We start from the raw sequence: 20,114 nt of genomic DNA, 5'->3' as shown, positions 1-20,114 counted from the left end.
CTGAAAGCTACCTTCTATTAGTCCAAGTATATTTTGGGCCGGCAAAACCAAGGTCAACAAAATTGCAAGAATCCAAACAAGATTTGAACTCAAGGGCCCTATTTAAATTAATATGATTCCCCCCAAATTTATCCTCCCCACTAAGCACTTCATTGAAATCTCCGATCATCAACCAAGGAAGATGATGTAACTGCCCTACCTCTTCTATGTTGGACCAAAGAATTCTCCATTCAGCTAATCGAGGGCTAGCATAAATTGTGGAAATTAACCAAGAAATGTTTGAGGCACATACCTTCACAGTAGCATGAATCTCCTGTTCCGTAGCTGAAAGGAGATTAATATCCACATCCTTTCTTTTCCACAAAATCCATAAGCCTCCAGCATACCCAATAGTCTCTGTTATAATAAAACCATCAAAGGGAATTCCTTCAATGATCTTTTCTGCTCTACTTCCACCCACTCTGGTCTCCGTGATTACCATTATCGATGGAAGATGATTCACAGCCATCTCAAGCACCCTCCTCTTAAAATTCGGGTTTAATGCACCCTTGCAATTCCACATAAGAATATTTATCTTCGTACACTGATCCAGAAATTCAACTTGACTAGGATTCATTGTTGCAACTTCGACCATACTCCATCCTAGCCTCCTCAACAACTCCATTGAATGATTCCACTCCGATTTTTATATCATCATGTGCTTCAATATTCCCACTACATCTTCCCAGCAACATATCAACACATCACTCTTCTCGATCGGAGCAAGGATTTGGATAAGCTTCAGCATTGGGTGGTTCCCCATTAAAGCTGTTGCCATTCCCCTCTGGTCCACTAGCCTTCTTTCCTGTATCAACCATCCGAATTCGTCGAAGTGAGGCACCACCAATGGCCTTCTCAACTTGTTCAAGGCTTCGGCCTCTTCCCGTGAAATTAACGAAGTGTCCGTTATGAATCGCCACCAAGGATTGGGCGTCTGACCCCAGGCCGGATGATCCAGTAATAGTGTCCCCGATCTGCGGCTCTCCATGGTTAACGGGAAAATGTTCTGCCATGCCTGACACATCTCCGACTTGCACCACCCCAACTCTTGCGTCGGTATTGTAACACCCCGATCTAATTTTTATAATTAAACTATATGTTTAAGTGGTTAAGTATGATTAATATTTTAAGCCACTTACTTACAAAGTATTTAATGAACATATTATTTTATAATGTCATTGAATAAGAATTTGTAAAGATTATAAATAATTGAAATGACTATTTGTATTATAAAAATATATTTAGCATGTACAAAACCATATTAGGTGGTTAAGTTGTGAGATATATATATATATATATATATATATATATGCAAAGTGATATTATTTTTGTAGAAAAGCAAGTGTGAATGCAAGGAATTATTTTGGTAGAAAAGTAAGTGTGAATGCAAAGATTATATATATATAAATATATATATATATATATATATATAAGTGTGAATGCAAGAAAATTTGGAAAGTGGGTGGGATATTTCTTTCCCTAGCCATACACGTATCCACCCCAACTTTCCACTTCTCTTATCTGATTTTGCTGCCCCAAAAGTCTTCACACTTTTCTTATTTTCTTGGCTGCATCAGATCAGAAGTCCAGCCCCTCTCTCTCTACTCCTTTTCCTCTTTCTTTGTTCTTCTTTCTCTCTTCTTCTGTTGCTTCTACACGGCAGCCCTCCCTTTCTCACCAACACAATATATTCCTCTCTAAAGAAGAAATTAAAGGGTTAACAATAAAATTTCAGCTTCCAAGTTTGTGGGTAAGTAATCAAACCTTCATTTGTTTATTTCTATTTCTTTATCTTCTATCCTGATTTTATAGGCTGAATTAAGATTCTGTTTTAGTGATTGAAGGTTTGATGATATTTTGATCAATTGAATGCTTATTAGGGTATTTTAATATGTATACTATATGTATAAAAATACCCAAATTAAATTAAGGCCTATTGCTATTTGTTGATGATTTTATAAGAATATGTACTGAAACTGTCACTGTGACAGATTCTGTGTTCATGCATGTTAAATTATGTATTAAATTACCTGGAAGGAACCATCAATGTTAATCTAGGCAGCCCAATCTTATTTTGTCCCTTTCTTTATTACTACAATAAAAATATAAAGATGAGAAATATGTACAACCCCAAAACAAGATTGTACTAATAACTTCAATATTGGAAGAAAGAAAAATAACAATTTTAATCTAATCTAAAAGAGCAATTTTTTGAGTGGTGCTAGTCAGCCACCACTCACTAGCACCTCCATCTTCCCTCTATCATATTTGTATAATAATAAAAATTGCAAGGAATGTGTTGTACAAAATCATATTCCAAATCATAACCAATTCAATGGTTCATAAATTCATATGAATGCAAAAAACTAATGGCCTCAGATTAATCACAATCACAGTTCACAAATCATAAGGCTTCCATAGTTCCACCAAAGATGCAAACTTCAGCCATGTCTTTATGTTATCCGCGTTCAAACTTTTGTTCCATTCCTTAACATACTTTAAATACCATGCCTCTCTCACCATCTCTTAGATCCGAACAATTCTCAACCCAACCTTTCTCCTCTCCTTGGCCACACCTTGAACTGAAAGCATGGGAAGTAAGAACATCAAAGTTGAAGACACTGACAAAAAGTTACCACATTGGTACCAAATGAGACCACAAATAGGCTTGAGAAACACCCTCATTTGGTTCTTCCTCATCGTCTCCATGCTCTACGTTATCTACTCCACTAATTTCATCCTCACCAGTGAACAACATAAATGTCCCACCTCTTTAGGTTCCTCCATAGAACAACACCTTCAAACGATCACCAACGCATCTTCCACCAATGAAAAAAAAAAAACCCTTTTACTGTATATTAGCACATCTATACTCACTGAAGCATTTTATCAAACAGTACAAGTTTCCTTTCTACATAAGACTACATAAGAACTTATATGTCAATTTTTTTGGAAAAGAAAATCAAGACACATATGTAAACAGAAAATTCATAAAATAAAATGAAAAAAAAAGTGAGGAGAAAACCTTCTTGCAAAGTCAGAAGTTGAAAGCAGTGAAGAAAACTTTGTGGTTGGAGACAACGGAGAGACAATTTTAGGCGTTTTCTGACGAAACAAAGGTCAGTCTCGTCAGAATTGGTGATGATCGGCGATGCTAGGCAGTGGCTGTCAAGGTTAAGAGTTGAGAGAGGGAAGATGGAGGTGCCGGTGTGGTATGGTGGTGCGAGAGAAACAGAGAGAGATGAGATTTGCTATTTTGGAGAATGGGAAACGGAAGAGTGGCGGGATAGTGAAATTTGGTATTTTCAAAACTGTATATGTCCGACAGCGTAGCTCCGGCGACGATGCTAGGCAGTGGGCAGTGGCTATGGAGGTTTGGAAGAGAGAGTAGTGAGAGAGCAAAGATAGAAAATTTTGATTTTCAAAAAAAGGGGAAGTGTTGTTTTGAATCGGCGGGCTTTGAAAATTTAGAGTATTTGTGTTTTTTATTTTAAATAACCTTTGGTGATGAGCTGTAATATTTAATTCATTTGTCAAATTTTCATTGGTCTTAGAAACTCCACATGTGTGCTGAGCTGGAGTTTCTGAAACACAATATACTTTCTCCCTTTTTTCACCCAAGTGGGTGGAAATGAGGTAAACTTCGAGATTAAGGCATATATATGGTTTCTCAAAAAGAAAAAGGCATATATATCAATATATGGTGCCGTCTTTACTCTTTAACCTTTCATTACCAAAGTGGCTCGTATACACTCGGAGTCTACTTTCTTCTACTTATTAGTTTCGGTATACAAAAGTCTTTGAGCTTCTTGTCCCGACGACAATGGCCAACCATAGAGAGGGCCCGGCGATTGGGATAGATCTTGGTACAACGTACTCGTGCGTGGCAGTGTGGCAAAATGAAAGAGTAGAGATAATAGCGAATGATCAAGGTAACAGAACCACTCCCTCCTTTGTTGCTTTCACTCCGGCGGAGCGCTTGGTCGGTGATGCAGCCAAGAACCAGGTTGCCAGGAATGCCACCAACTCTGTCTTTGGTAATCTCTCTACAATGAACTCCCCCCTCTCCCCCTTTTATAAAATAGATGAATAAAAAGATTTTCTTTTTATGAAGAAAGAAAAAAAGTATTTTTTTTATTCTTAAAAACATGTTTTTCACTCACCAAGATCAAACTATGTTCTTGAAAGCCTCTGAGTCTGACTGTAGGCTAGTTTTATTTTATCTTATTTTAAATTTGTACATTTGTTGCCTTAAAAAATGTTGTGGGGATGGTATTTCCCTTTTTGAAATTGTTAGTAGTTATTGGGTTTTTGAAATTGTTAATAGTTATTGGGTATATGTGGGATGTTTGTTATGAAAATGCAATAAAAATAACACTTCTCTTAAAAATATAAATATATATATATATATATATATATAAAATGCGGGTTTCAAAGGTTAACAAGGGAAAACAATTCTGCTCTTATTATTTGGACTCGCGTAGTGCAAGTGTGTAAAGATGCTGGTATGGATTATTGGGTAACGAGTTTTGTGGAAAGAAAAAGATATGCAGTTTGTGTTCACTGTTAAATTTTGTTCTTAATTCTCACCACTTGAATTTTGTTTCTCAAAAAAAAAAAAAAAAAAAAAAAAAAAAAAAAAAAAAAGAAGAATCACTTTAAGAATTTTCATTAAAAAAAAAAAAAAAAAAACTTTAAGAAAGCTTAATAGCAATCACATATCATAATGTCATTTATTCAAGGTTCATACTCAGAGGATAATAGAAAGCACAACTTCAATAATAGAAATCATTAAAGAACTAAGAAACTTTTCTCCATCTCGGCATCAATTATATGAACTTATTGCTTTAATATTTGTAATTATCAAGATATTAATTAACGCTTTGTTTATAAATTTCAAACTTGTATTATCAGCTCTAATCAAATTGAAGATTTTAACGTGAGATCAGAATGTTATCAAAAGCAACTTCATGTGCCAATGGTTGATTTCTGGTTAAATTGTAAACTACATCTCAAAAGGGATAATTTTGATTTTGCCCTCTAAAAAGTTTCAATATATTGATAAGCTCTCCTAACCTTAGGTATCATTTGGATTTCTTCTCGTCTGTTAATGTGTCATGCTTAGCGGTAAGTTGTTAACCTGGGCCCCCTTGGGTAGTGGGTCCAAATTTTCTTTTTAGTCACTTTATATTTTATTTCGTAGTTGGACTCCTTTCTTCCCAATCAGTCTAGTTAGTCTAATTCAAATAGCAACTATCCAATCTAAAAACTTAACAAAAATAATAAAAATATTTACAATAGTGATTGTATTTTAGCAAAAAAAACTATTTTACCATCAAAGAACCAAAAAAAATCATGTGTTCTAAGAGAAGTTAAAACTAAATTTTTTGCAATTATAGTAAATTGATATAAATACCAGTTAACTGTTGTAAGTTATTGTAGGGTCACGTTTTTCAACCCAAGCTCAAGATGCATGAGACCTTAAACCAGTGAGCCCGGTATAATGAATTTGTAGAGAGTGGGTCAAAGAGTTAGGCTTTAGTGTATGGACAACGGTTAACACGGTGTTCTTCACGATCAAGCTGAGATGGACTGAGTTTACCAGAGAGGATTGGTCATCGACACAGTCCGAGGAGCTTTTCCTGGTGCCTCTAGTGTGTTGGGGGGGTCTTAGCCCCACTTTTCTGTCTCCCTTCACTCCCTTTTTATAGTAGTTTCATTTCTCCTGAATGGGGTTCCTAGGGTAGGTACTTGTCCCATCAGCCCTCCCCTCCAGTTGTTGGGAGTGGTTGTAAAGGCAGAAAAGTATGGCTATGTCAGGCATAAGGCATTGAATGAAATCATGGCAGCTTTTCCCTCTGACATTTCCATTTTCTCCGTTGTCCTTTTCTGCTTTAGTACTTTTTCTGTTCCGTGGAATGACCTGGAATGTCACTACCAGTGGCAGGTTGCCCCATTTGTCCTCGGCTACAACCATGCCGAGGAGGGTTCTTTCCATAGCCGAGGAGGGCTTTTTCCTTGGACTGGGCCCTTGGCCCCATGTAGACATTGACATGGACCTCCAGGTCTTTCACCCTCCACAATAGCCCCTCAAAATCCTGATGTCTGGCTCTTTGGACGGAGAGGAGGGTTTTGGTAACATCGGGCCTCTGTCAAGGCTTGCCAAATCTTGTCCTCCATTAATGCCAGAGCCTCTTCGCTTGCCTGAGGCACGTTCCTGGCTGTGAGACATTTTTAAGTTTATCCAAGCCGCGTTCCTACCGTTTTGGTACACGAAGCGCACTTTCATTAAGGTCTCTTCACGAGCTGACGTAAATCCAATGGCTGGAGACTGCTTTGGAAATTGAGCGAGATTTATCTCGCTTGTAATTCCTTCTTGGAGATTTGGGCGAATTGATTGCCACAGGCCTGCCCCCTATATAAGACACATGGGGGGAGATCATTCTCCTTTATTCGCAGAGCCTTGAGTTTTTCAGGCTTTTAACTCTCCAAATGTTCCCAAAATCCCCATTATGATAGTGATTGAGATTGAGGGAGTGAAATGGTCAAGGATAAGGGTGAGGGTGAAGGAACCAAACCCTCTTCAGAAGCCACGGGTGTCTCCAACATTCAAAATGACCCAGTCAGGGCAAGGGAGACGGAGGCCAAAGATATTTCTCCCCCTCGACTAGACAAGAAAGAAGTCTCTCTTCCTTCAGCCAAAATCCGTAGCAAGTGTAGGTCGCATTAGATTTTTGGTGGGACAAAATTTGGATTTTCATCCAACGTCGTACATCACATGTGTGCAGGTTTGGATTTCTCATCGCCAGTACCATCCATACTTGCTTGATTACTGTTAGAGCAATACTTGCTCGATTGCTACTAGAGCAAGTATGGGGATTTGGCGTTCCTACTTCTTCTTCTCTTCCACCACCGATGCTATCCATACTTGCTTGATTGTTGCTAGAGCAAGATCATGGACCGAGCATCTCTGCTTCTTCTTCTCTTCCACCACTGGTGCCATCCATACTTGCTCGATTACTGCTGGAGCAAGATTGAGGATTTACCGTTTCCGTGTACCGCTTTTTATAGTTAGCTTCTGATATAGGCTTGTCTTAGCCCTTTTACGTACATTGTACTTCTTCTTTATCTAATAAGAAGACGGTTTTACTTCATTTTGCGTACCTTTTCTTTTTTGCGATAATTATTTTATGAATAAGTGTGCTAGTGTCTTTTCTTTTGAATAGTACTTAGAACTGATGCCATTGATGGTAAAAAGTTGTCATCCTGAACTTATCAAAACTAACGGGTACAACAATGCCGATTTCAAATAAGTTAACCATATAAGACTAACCAGGAAAACAACCACATGTTCTGCATTGCAAACAGGGTGACCACCCAAGGACGTGTAACCTAAAGTAAACTGTCCGAGGGGATCACCGGGTACTAGGGTTCTTTTCCACGTTTCTGATGATATTTATAGCTTTAGCTTGCCCTAGGCATCTAGTCCGAGGACCGAGGCATGATTGAACTTAGCTTAAAAGCTTAGAAAGGTACCATCGCACGTTAGTTTCCACAAAGCCGGAGGTCCGAGGACCACGCAAGACCTTTATTCCGTCTAGGACTTAGGTTTTTCTTTGAAGTAGCTAGTTTCCCAAAGATTTGAGTCTGAGGACCATGCAAGACTTCGGTTCTGTCTAGCACTTAGTCTTTCCTTTGAAGTAACTAGTTTCCCCATAGGTTTGAGTCCGAGGACCATGCAAGACTTTGGTTTTGTCTAGCACTTAGGTTCTTCTTTGAAGTAGTTAGTTTCCCTATAGGTTTGAGTCCGAGGATCATGCAAGACCTCGATTCTGTCTAGCACTTAGGTTCTTCTTTGAAGTAACTAGTTTCCCCATAGGTTTGAACCCGAGGACCATGCAAGACCTTGGTTCTGTCTAGCACTTAAGTTCTTCTTTGAAGTAATTAGTTTCCCTATAGGTTTGAGTCCGAGGATCATGCAAGATCTTGGTTCTGTCTAGCACTTAGGTTCTTCTTTGAAGTAACTAGTTTCCCCATAGGTTTGAGTTCAAGGACCATGCAAGATCTTGGTTTTGTCTAGCACTTAGATTCTTCTTTGAAGTAACTAGTTTCCCCACAGGTTTGAGTCCGAGGATCATGCAAGACCTTGGTTCTATCTAGCACTTAGTCTTTCCTTTGAAGTAACTAGTTTCCCCATAGGTTTGAGTCCGAGAACCATGTAAGACCTTGGTTCTATCTAGCACTTAGGTTCTTCTTTGAAGTAGCTAGTTTCCCTATAGGTTTGAGTCCGAGGACCATGCAAAATCTCGATTCTGTCTAGCACTTAGCTTCTTCTTTGAAGTAACTAGTTTCCCCATAGGTTTGAGTCCGAGGACCATGCAAGATCTTGATTCTGTCTAGCACTTAGTCTCTCCTTTGAAGTAACTAGTTTCCCCATAGGTTTGAGTCCGAGGACCATGCAAGACCTTGGTTCTGTCTAGCACTTAGTCTTTCCTTTGAAGTAACTGGTTTTCCCACAGATTTAAGTCCGAGGACCACGCAAGACCTTGGTTCTGTCTAGCACTTAGGTTCTTCTTTAAAGTAACTAGTTTCCCCACAGGTTTGAGTTCGAGGACCACGCAAGACCTTGGTTCTGTCTAGCACTTAGGTTCTTCTTTGAAGTAACTAGTTTCCCCATAGGTTTGAGTCCGAGGACCACGCAAGACCTTGGTTCTGTCTAGCACTTAGGTTCTTCTTTGAAGTAACTAGTTTCCCCATAGGTTTGAGTCCAAGGACCATGCAAGATCTTGGTTTTGTCTAGCACTTAGGTTCTTCTTTGAAGTAACTAGTTTCCCCATAGGTTTGAGTCCGAGGACCATGCAAGACCTTGGTTCTGTCTAGCACTTAGTCTTTCCTTTGAAGTAACTAGTTTCCCCATAGGTTTGAGTCCGAGGACCATGCAAGACCTTGGTTCTGTCTAGCACTTAGAAGTAGCTAGTTTTCCCATAGGTTTGAGTCCGAGGACCATGCAGGACCTTGGTTCTGTCTAGCAGTTAGTCTTTCCTTTGAAGTAACTAGTTTCCCCACAAGTTTGAGTCTGAGGACCATGCAAGACCTTGGTTCTGTCTAGCACTTAGGTTCTTCTTTGAAGTAACTAGTTTCCCCATTGGTTTTCTGTCCGAGAACCATACAAGACCTTGGTTCTGTCTAGCACTTAGGTTCTTCTTTGAAGTAGCTAGTTTCTCCATAGGTTTGAGTCCGAGGACCATGCAAGACTTTGGTTCTGTCTAGTACTTAGATTTTTTTGAAGTAGCTAGTTTCCCCATAAGTTTGAGTCCGAGGACCATGCAAAATCTTGGTTCTGTCTAGTACTTAGATTTTCTTGAAGTAGCTAGTTTTTCTATAGGTTTGAGTCCGAGGACCATGCAAGACCTTGGTTCTGTCTAGTACTTAGATTTTCTTGAAGTAGATAGTTTCCCTATAGGTTTGAATCTGAAGACCATGCAAGACCTTGGATCTATCTAGTACTTAGATTTTCTTGAAGTAACTAGTTTCCCCATAGGTTTGAGTCTGAGGACCATGCAAGACCTTGGTTCTGTCTAGTACTTAGATTTTCTTGAAGTAGCTAGTTTCCCCATAGGTTTGAATCCGAGGACCATGCAAGACCTTGGTTCTGTCTAGCACTTAGGTTCTTCTTTGAAGTAACTAGTTTCCCCATAGGTTTGAGTTTGAGGACCATGCAAGACCTTAGTTCTGTCTAGCACTTGGTCATTTAGAAAGTTGTCAATGCACGTTAATTTCCTCGAAGCCGAAAGTCCGGGGACCCGACATAGCTAAGGTTCTATTTAATCGCTTCAAAAGATTCTGGTTTGGCCCTCGGCTTCTTTCTCCGAAGTGAATTCAGCAAACCAGACTACTAGGCCCGCGAGAATTAACCCCTTGATAAGTGCACGGGGTACACATCTGACGTCAGAAGCCTCTAGAACCGTGCTCCGTTTAGTAATCTTTCCCACGTAATCAATGCTTCGAAGCGTAGATCTAAGTGGAAGCTGAGTCACGACAATGACGGTGTGTTCTTGGAAATAATGGGGAGGTTTTCGTGTAGCTTGTATCACCGCCAAAGTGGTCTTCTTGAGGGACTCCTGCTGATAGGAGCTTGATTCCATCGTGATTAACCGTTGCATTCGCTAACGCACAAGCTCTTCCCTAGCCGGTGCCAATTGCAGGGTCATGTTTTTCAGCCCAGACCCAAGATGCATGGAACCTTAGACCAGCGAGCCCAGTACAATGAATTTGTAGAGAGTGGGTCAAAGAGCTAGGCTTTAGTGTATGGACAATGGTTAACACGGTGTTCTTCACGATCAAGCTAAGATGGATTGAGTTTACCAGAGAGGATTGGTCCTCGGCATGGTCAGAGGAGCTTTTCCTGGTGCCTCTGGTATGTTGGGGGGGTCTCAGCCCCACTTTTTTGTCTCCCTTCACTTCCTTTTTATAGTAGTTTCCTTCCTCCTGAATGGGGTTCTTAGGGTAGGTACTTGTCCTATCAGCCCTCCCCTCCAGTTGTTGGGAGTGGTTGTAAAGATAGAAAAGTATGGCTATGTCAGGCATAAGACACTGAATGAAATCATGGCAGCTTTTCCCTCTGACATTTCCATTTTCTCCGTTGTCCTTTTCTGCTTTAGTACTTTTTCTGTTCCGTGGAATGACCTAGAATGTCACTACCAATGGCAGGTTGCCCCCTTTGTCCTCGGCTACAACCGTGCCCAGGAGGATTCTTCCCATGGCCGAGGAGGGATTTTTCCTTGGACTGGGCCCTTGGCCCCATGTAGACATTGACATGGACCTCCTAATCTTTTACCCCCCACAGTTATTAAAAATAAAATACAACATTTTATTAAGATTATATCTCTTTGTTCAATTAAAAAACTCAAATTCTCTCTTTTCCTTATTATTTTAATGAGTTATTTATATTATTTTAAATAAAGTGATTAAAAAAATAGAATATTTGATATTGGGTGTATTGTAAAGTGAGTGGGGTGGTAAAATAGATAAAGTAGCTTTTTGAGGTATTAAAACCTAAAATTTTTAGTACCACCATTGTGAATGCTCTAATTTCAAATTAAACAAAAAAAAAATCCTAGCTAACCTAGTATTAAAAAGAAATATTATTTTATTTTTGAGGTACGAAAAGCTAAAATTTATAGCACCACCACGGTAAATGCTCTAATTTCAAAAAAAAAAAAAAAAATTCTAGTCAACCTAGTATTTTTAAAAAAAAAAAAATTATTTTGTTTTTTGTCTTTGTTGGTAGATAATTGCATCTTAATGTATTTAGAAACAACTATTTTGTGTATTTATAATTTTTTTAATACTATATGGATGCCTATTTGGAGTTTTTTTTTTTTTTTTTTTTTTTTACTTCGGCCCCCGATAGCTTAAAATCATGGGTCTGTCCCTATTGTTAACCACCAAATATAGAGGATGCAATAACAATACAATTTCAAACATAGAGTGTCGTTGGGGTGCCAATATAATACTTGAGGGACAGTTGAGCACACCGTATTGATGGAAGGGAACAAATACCAATGATACTTAATACTAGGGGAGCATATAAAAAATTTAAAACTCTAAGAGGCAAAATCAAAATTAACCCAAACTTTACAGATGTTATTTGTAATTTAATCTTAGAATATTTTTTCTCTCCTTTATACTATCTTATTTGTTGAGATTTGTCATTACGAAAACTTTGTCAAAATATATTTGACACTAAAAAGGAAAGTATAAATGTCAAATACTTGGTAATAAATCTCATCACACTAAAATAGAATATACAAAGAAGTTTTATTGATGCTTATAACATTACACATAATTCGCCGCACACCACTTATTCGCTACCTCACTGCTTATTCTTTGATGCCTTGATACTTTCCGTAGCTAACCTTATATAGAGATATATAAGAGCTTACAAAGTAGACAAGAAAACAGAGTATTAAACAATACCACCTTAAAAGCAATTGAAAAAAAAAAAAAACAAACAAACAAAGAAAAACAAAACTCCACCAGTTCTACATTCACACGTTGAAGCCAAATTTATTTGATAGTCAAACCTCTCAACTCACCTACTAAAGAAGGAAAAGTTTCCTTGTCACCTAAAGTCATGAAACACTTCCCTATCCTTAACTCTTCTTCACCTATTGTCAAACGTGCAAAACATTGAAAACTTTACTGCCGGCCTAATGCTCTAGAGTCGGTGATGACTCTACATTATTAGGCTAATGAACTACAAAAATGTCCGCTTCCATTACTTAAATTCACGAATAAAAAATATACTTGTAAAATAAAAAGTAAATATATATCTTGTTGCTTCTCGTACTTCTTTATTGTCTAACAGTTTTTCCATATACTATTCGATGTATCTATTTCTTAAAAGGCTAATTATATTGGCGATGCAAATTAGCGGCTGATTGGTAGGAGATTTAGTGATCCTTTGGTTCAGAGCGATATCAACCTCTGGCCATTCAAGGTCATTGAAGGCGCTAGTGATAAGCCTATGATTGTGGTCAATTATAAGGTCATCAATGGTCCTAAAAATGATGCGTGAGATAGCTGAAGCCTACCTGGGCACAACTGTGAAGAATGTGGTTGTTACTGTCCCTGCCTACTTCAATGACTCCCAGCGTAAGGCTACAAAGGACGCTGGAGGCATTGCAGGCCTGAATGTCCTGCGTATAATTAATGAACCGACTGCTGCAGCCATTGCTTACGGTCTGGACAAGATTGCGGATAGCATTGGCAAGGGAAATGTGTTGATTTTTGATTTGGGTGGTGGTACTGCTGACGTCTCACTACTTACCATTGAGAAAGGTGTCTTTGAAGTGAAGGCTGTTGCTGGAGACACTCACCTTGGAGGTGAGGACTTTGATAACAGAATGGTATAGCACTTTATTGAAATATTTAGGAGGCAACACAAGGTGGACATTAGTGTAAACTCCAGAGCTCTTAGGAGGTTAAGAACTGCTTGTGAGAAAGCAAAGAGGATTCTTTCTTCTGCAATTGAGACTGACATTGAAGTCGATTCTTTATATAATGGTATAGATTTCTTTTCAACTATTACTCGTGCCAAATTTGCGGTACTCAATATGGATTTGTTCAGGAAGTCTATTGATATTGTGGAGAAGTGCTTGACCGATGCTAACATGAATAAGAGTTGTGTCCATGATGTCGTTGTTACGGGTGGTTCTTCCAGAATTCCTAAGGTGCAACAGTTGTTGCAGGACTTCTTCGATGGGAAGGAGCTTTGTAAGAGCATTAATCCAGATGAGGCTGTGGCTTATGGAGCTGCTGTTCAAGCTGCTATCTTGACCGGTATGGGTAATGAGAAACTTGCAGACGTCATTCTCTTGGATGTCACCCCTTTGTCCCTTGGTACAGAGATTAATATAAATGATATGTCTGTTTTGATTCCAAGGAATTCTGTTTTGGTTGTATATGACAACCAAACTTCTATGAACAACTCTGTGTACGAGGGTGAGAGAGCAAGAACTACGGATAACAACTTTTTGGGGGGATTTGTGCTTCATGGTATTCCTCCAGCACCCAGTGGTGTTGCTAACGTAAAAGTTTGCTTTGAAATTGATGCCAATGGTATCTTGAATGTGTCTGCTGAGGAGATTTCCTCAGGTGTGATGAGGAAGATCACTATCACTAATGATAAGGCAAGACTATCCAGTAAAGAGATCGACAGGATGGTCCAGGATGCAGAGACGTTCAAGGCTGAAGATGATGAACACAGGAAGAAGGTCAAGGCTAAGGAAGCTTTGGAGAACTATGCCTACGACGTGAGGAATACTATCAATAATGAGAAGATTGGTTCAAAGCTTGCCCCTGCAGCTAAGGAAAATATTCAAGATGCTATTGAAGAGGCGATTCAATGGTTAGGTGACCTCCAGCTTGTGGATTCAGAACTGCTAAAATGGCTCGAGAACATTTGCAATCCCATCACGAATTATAGAAAGTAATAATAATTTTGATGATGGTTATGGAGTCCGTTGTTGCGACCTATTATTTCAATTATGGATGTAATTGTTCAAACTTCAAACTATGTTACCACTTTCTAGTGTTATTATTTTGAGTCTTGACTACAATTTTTTTTTAATTAATTTATTATTATCTATATATCTATATATATATATATATAAAACCGAAACCTCTGCTAACTCCACAATTTTCCACGTTATCTTTTTTTTATATTTTTTTTATTTTAAAATTATTTTTGATGTTTTATTATATTAGAATTTATCCATTTAATCCCCCCACACACCCCCCCCCCATCAGCTTTCACGTCACCTATTTTTTTTTCTTTTTCTTTTTTTAATTCTTCTTAACGTTATATATATATATATATATATAATCAAATTAGAACCCTAATCCAATTTACAACTCCCTCTTCAGCCTTCACGTCTAAACCCCACAACCTCTCTGTTTTCTAATATACGCCAAAACTCAATCCTCCTGCCGCCGCCGCCGCCACCATGGGTCACCGCCACTACATCGATTTCTCTTTGCCTCTCCATCATCACTCAATCCAGCCCATCATGTTTTATTTTGAGGTAATTAAAACATGTTTTTTACTCTCCTTAGTTTCTATATATTGCTCTCTCTCTATCCGCTTCAATTGTTCATGGAATTTTGTTAGTTTGTGGTTGTGGGTTGCTCTGGATTTAAGTTTTTTTGTTTTTGTTTTCATGGAATTTCGTTGGTTTGTGGTTGTGGGTTGCGGGTTGCTCTGGATTTAAGTTGGTTTTTTTTTTCTTTCTTTCTTTCTTTCTTTGCAGATTTCCACGTTTTCTTCTTCTTACTTTGTTGTCAAATCTATGGCAAAGAAGAATCACGAAATTTTTGTAATTAGATTTTCTTTTTCCCTTTTTTTGTATGCAATTTTTATTGGATTTTTGGTTTCTTGGGATTCTTCTATTTGGTTTTAATTCTGGGTTTGTTTTAGTTGATATATAGTATTTTTCTCATCTTAATTTTACATTGGTTTGGATTTTCTTTTTCCCTTTTTTTGGTTATGCAATTTTTATTGGATTTTTGTTTCTTGGGATTCTTCTATTTGATTTCAATTTTGGGTTTGTTTTGGTTTGATATATAGTGTTACTGTCGTCTTCATTTACATTGGTTTTCCCTTTTTATAAATTATTATAATTTCTGGATCTTATTATATGATAGCCTATGGAATGTTATGTTGGGGCTGCCACTATTTTGGATTTCGTGGGAATTTTTTTTGAAGGTTGGGGTTGGTTAGTATAGTTGTTTGAGATTGCTGAACATGTGTTTGATAGAATGCTCAGATGCTGGTGTTGTTGCAACATGGTACTCTCTTTTCTTGAGAGAAAAAATAACCCTTGGTTATATTGATGCTGGTGTTGCTGCAACATGGTACTCTCTTTTCTTTTTAAAATTCTCTCTTTTCATTAAGTTTTTTTTTTTCTTACACGTACACAAGCCGTTTGATAAAATTTGTAAGTGATTTTTTGTTGTTGTTTTAGAAGTCATAATACATGGAGAGTGGTAAGGAGGAAGATAAGTAGGGAATGTGATGATGTGTTGTTGATTTAATCAGGGTGAGATGTATTTGTTGGCCTTATTTTCTCAGTGTCATTTTTTGTGTGATGTAAAAACATGACTGTCATTTTTTTTATGCTTTTTCAATTGAACCAGGATGGATTTTTTTTCTCCAACTTAAATGAATGACTGGCTTTTATGTACTGCACCTATTCTTTGAACTTGCTTTCAAGTTTCACATGATTATATTCTTTAAGAAAACATGTACATACTCCAAATTAAAAGGTAGACTCTAACTATTTGTATTAAAAATTTTTTTTTTTTTCCTCTTGGAATATACTTTTAAATCCTTTATGAGATTTTGTGTTACCAATATTTGCTATAGCTCAATTTGTTGTATAATTTATAGTGGTGGAACTACTGAGTGTGTATTTTGGTTTCTACAATGAAAATGGTTGGTTTGAGATCTCTAAATGTGACAAGAATTATTTGCGAAGTTGTGAAGTTTTGTTTAAAGGTGGGGAGCAGAATTTTGTGTTGGGTAGGAAACATAGGCAACCACAAAATTTTAGAGGGTGGTTAGAGATGATCACCCGGAATGGAAGTGGTGGCTGGATGGTATGGATGATATAATATATTAAGTAAATGTTTTGAGTTGTTGTGAGAGTGAATATTATTTTTTCACTTTAACATTAGAGAAATCGTTGCATCAATAATAAAATTTATATATTATTTTTATTAATATATTTCATTCTATTTTTCTCCTCAAAATTTTGATAGAGATGGTAGTAGCTTCAAAGCATACACAAGTAATTTATTCATATTATTTTTTTCCTATAAAGTTTTATTCTCTCATCATCACCATTATCTACTCATCAATATATTTTAGCGTACCAATTACTTGCATTGGTACCAATTAATGAATTTCCAATAGGTTTAATTCTTTTTCTTGGTGATAGGTTTCAAATTTGCTACATAGAACGTTTGGTCTTTGTTTTCCTTTTTGTTCTTGAAAAGATATAATAATTTCATCGCTAGATGATAGTTGGAAATATTTACAAATTTTCAATTAGTCCAGAAATTTGATTTTCCAGGTTCCAGGGATGAAGGAGATCAAGATTTCAAAGGCCAATTTGATGTAAGTCGTGGCTTTTGTGATGGGTGGAATTCAGGAAGCCTGCAATGATATTTAAATCTTTCAACGGTATCATATACATGATACCAAGTTTTGTATTTTTATATTCCCAGTATGTGATATATTGTTTTAACCAATCCGGATGATTGTATTAGTTGCGGTGGAGGTTGGCTATTATGCTCAAATCGAAACCAAAGGCATGTGGATGAAACTTTGAAGTTAGTAGTGAATTTGGTGCAAACAACCTGTACACTTGCTGTGGAATATATGGAAGCTTAGAGAAATAATCAGTCTAGATAGCCTGTTGAAGGGTGTACATGGCCTCTATGGATTTGGGGCTTCAAGCAGTAGAGATAGAGTGTGAATTTAATAGTCCGGTAGATGAAGTAAAGTCAGCTGGACCTACCAATTTGAGCATTGGCCACATCCTTAATGATGTTAGACTACTTGGTAGCTGGTTCTTCTATTAGGAATATATTTTTCTCTTGTGGCTTTCCTTGAACAAACTGACCAACAAAGAAGATAGCATTTGAAGCAAAGAACTGGCTGGGTTTGCTAGACAATGATGTATTGGATGGAGGAGCATCCCCCATGTATTAAGACTCTACTAAACAGTAATGTACCTGCTCCTTGAAAAAAAAAAAAAAAAAAAAAAAAAAACCCAAATGTATTTGTAGCATTTTTCAGTGGAATTTCTTGCTTCCTTTCGGCATTTTTACTATAGTGATACTCCAAAAAATTTTAAATCAAATTTTTTTTTTTCTATTAAAAGTTGTGCTATTACCCCAATCCATTAAAAATCACTACTCATGTTTTAGTTTTAAAGTTGTAATATCTATTGGACAATATAGTATTTTGTGTTTAAATGCATTAATATTGTTCTTTTTTTAAAACCAAAAAATTGTCATATTTGAATGATATCTTGAATAATCACTAACTATATATAGTATATTATTAATGTCATCTCTTATTTATAAACATTTCATTTAATTATATAAGTTATTCCAACTAAAATAAAATGAAATGAAGATTTGAAATAATATTTTAAACCACCATAAATAAATATTTGATATAAACTAAAATTAATAAAATTCTCTTTTTAAAATCTTATTTCCAATAGTTTTCTCATGCATCACACGAGTTAGCGACTAATTATTATTATTTTAGTTATTTGGCCTTATTGGCAACGGTTGGAAATTTTGAAGACTTGTCCACTGATAAGGATTTAGCTTCAAGCCTTCAACACATAGTTTGGTCGTTGAATTCAGTTTCAGTACAGTCACGCCATCTAATAATAATAGTCAGAATTGACTCTCAAAAAAAAAAAAATTTGTACGGTGTGAAGTGTGAACAGGTAAAAATAAAATGAAACTGGGAAAAGTGGAGAAGCACTACCTAGAAAAGCCCAATTGAAATCAAATAAAACACCAACAATTTTTGAGCCTGTTTAAGTAAAATCAAGGCGTAACAAAACCCAAACAGATTAGGTAAAATCTTCCTGAATCTTTCGGATCTAACAAAAGAAAATTATGTGGATTTCAATTTTCATCTAACACCAATTTCCACGAGGCAAGCTTATTAAACTGATTTTGGCACCGGCTTTGGGTTTTAATTGCTTTACTGGCTCAGCCTCTAGAGGCTTGGATAGGAGGTTCAGTGAGCATCTCAGCTTTCCACCTGTAGTCAAAGATGGTCACGTCGTCAGGCCCAATTGGGTGTCCCAAATATTATCTTTTTGTGAGTGAAAGTGAAAATCACCAACCCAGAGAGTAATTGTACAAACTGCAAAATTCTTTTTTGGCCTTTTGAAAATAGTATAAGTTTAAGATCACAAGATTTTTCACAATTACAACTATTATGATTAGTGCATAGTAAAAATGAAGTATATAGTAATTTTATGTGAAGGTGATGTTACTTTAATCATAAATATTTTTATTTTTATATAGTATATGTAATAATTTTTATTTTTATGTAGTATATTAGTAGAAATTTCAATCATGACCCCCCTGGCTTCCGAATTTTTATATATGTTGTATATGCAATAAAGTGGTTTTCTATAGTATATTAGTAGAAATGTAAACCATTTTCCCTGAGGCCCCCAATTTTTTTTAAAAATAGTATTTATATTGAGTTCTTCTATGGTCTATGGTCTCTCCCCGAAAACAAGAGAAGATTTTTTTTTTTTTGAAGTTAACAAATTCCTAAACTCTAGTGTTGCTACCATGTTCAAGGTGTGAATCACCTTAAGAAGTGCAGCCAACTTGTCCAAAGGCCACTTGTTTGTCAAGGTCCTCAATGCTAGTATGCTACATGTGATACTAGCTAGAGCAAGGGCTCTTGCCCCTTTTTCTCCACTCTCTTTTGACCTAATTTTGTAAAAGTAGAAAGTTTTTTGATTGATATTATTGCAATTCTGTTTTCTTGACTAGAAAAAATGCTTAAATTTTGGAACTGGAAAATATATACATTATTTCCCTTTTCTTTATTTTTCTTAGGTAATTACTAATTTTTATCAAAAAAAAAAAGGTCATTACTAATTTCATTGATAAAAATAAGAGTACAAAAAATAAAGAAAGTGGAGACAAATAATATGTTTCTATGTTTGGTTAAGTAAAACATAATGCTGAGTAATTTCAATAGAGTTAAATTAAAAGTGTTATTTTCATGTCAAACTATTTTGTTTTTGCATTTTTTCCAAAGTATATTTTTATTCTCTCACCATCATATTCATCAATTCATTGTTATTATTATTTTGTTCCCAAAATTATTTTTCCTTTTTTTTTTCTTATAACATATATTTATTATTACTTTTTTTGGTTCAGAAGTCGGTGGTAAATAGGATATGACAACAAAATTTTGTTTGTATTAGATAATTTAGTGTATCCCATACCTTTAAATTGAGAGATATTGCCAAAAGAATATCATGAATGAATTTTTGGATTTAAAAAAATATTGAGCTACATCTTGATGTGATTAACTTGAAATGTTCTAAGAAAAAAGTATCGTATCGTATCATATCTTTTATTTTATTTATATTTTGTTAACAATGGATATATAAACGCTAATTTTACTGTTCATGTATGTATATTCAGCCAAAAAAAAAAAAAAAAATCTTCATTTATTAATTTAGTCTTGAATTTTTCTTTCTTCTAAAAAAAAAGTCTTGAATTTTTGTATAATTCTAATTCTTGAACAGTGATTTTTTTTTTATTATTATTTTTCATGATTTGGCCGCCTTAGGATAAACTCTTGGCTTTTTCCTCAAAAAAACAAAAAAGATAAACTCTTGGCTCTGTTCCTTCAACGAAAATATATCCTTCAAGGAAGAAGTTTGAGTGAGCTAGAGGATCTTGTTTCTATTGCTTTAGCTTGGTTCTCTGAATTGCCTAATAGATTG

The 20,114-nt window shown here is 36.3% G+C and overlaps 1 long non-coding RNA gene and 1 pseudogene across 1 annotated transcript; one reads left to right on the top strand and one right to left on the bottom strand.

Moving 5' to 3' along the window:
• Window positions 1-1,611: 1,611 nt before the first annotated feature.
• On the bottom strand, window positions 1,612-3,152 carry LOC115957317. The gene is made up of 2 exons (XR_004084340.1): window positions 3,065-3,152; window positions 1,612-2,131 (listed from the first exon to the last, which is right to left on the bottom strand). It is a non-coding gene; the product is annotated as an uncharacterized LOC115957317 (long non-coding RNA).
• A 708-nt stretch (window positions 3,153-3,860) lies between these two features.
• On the top strand, window positions 3,861-14,121 carry LOC115957316 (annotated as a pseudogene).
• Window positions 14,122-20,114: the final 5,993 nt, after the last annotated feature.

This window comes from Quercus lobata, chromosome 8, assembly GCF_001633185.2.
Source record: "Quercus lobata isolate SW786 chromosome 8, ValleyOak3.0 Primary Assembly, whole genome shotgun sequence".
In the NCBI taxonomy this organism is placed as follows: Eukaryota; Viridiplantae; Streptophyta; class Magnoliopsida; order Fagales; family Fagaceae; genus Quercus; species Quercus lobata.
The sequence above is the reverse complement of the archived record's forward strand: the minus strand, read 5'-3'. Positions and strand labels throughout refer to the sequence as shown.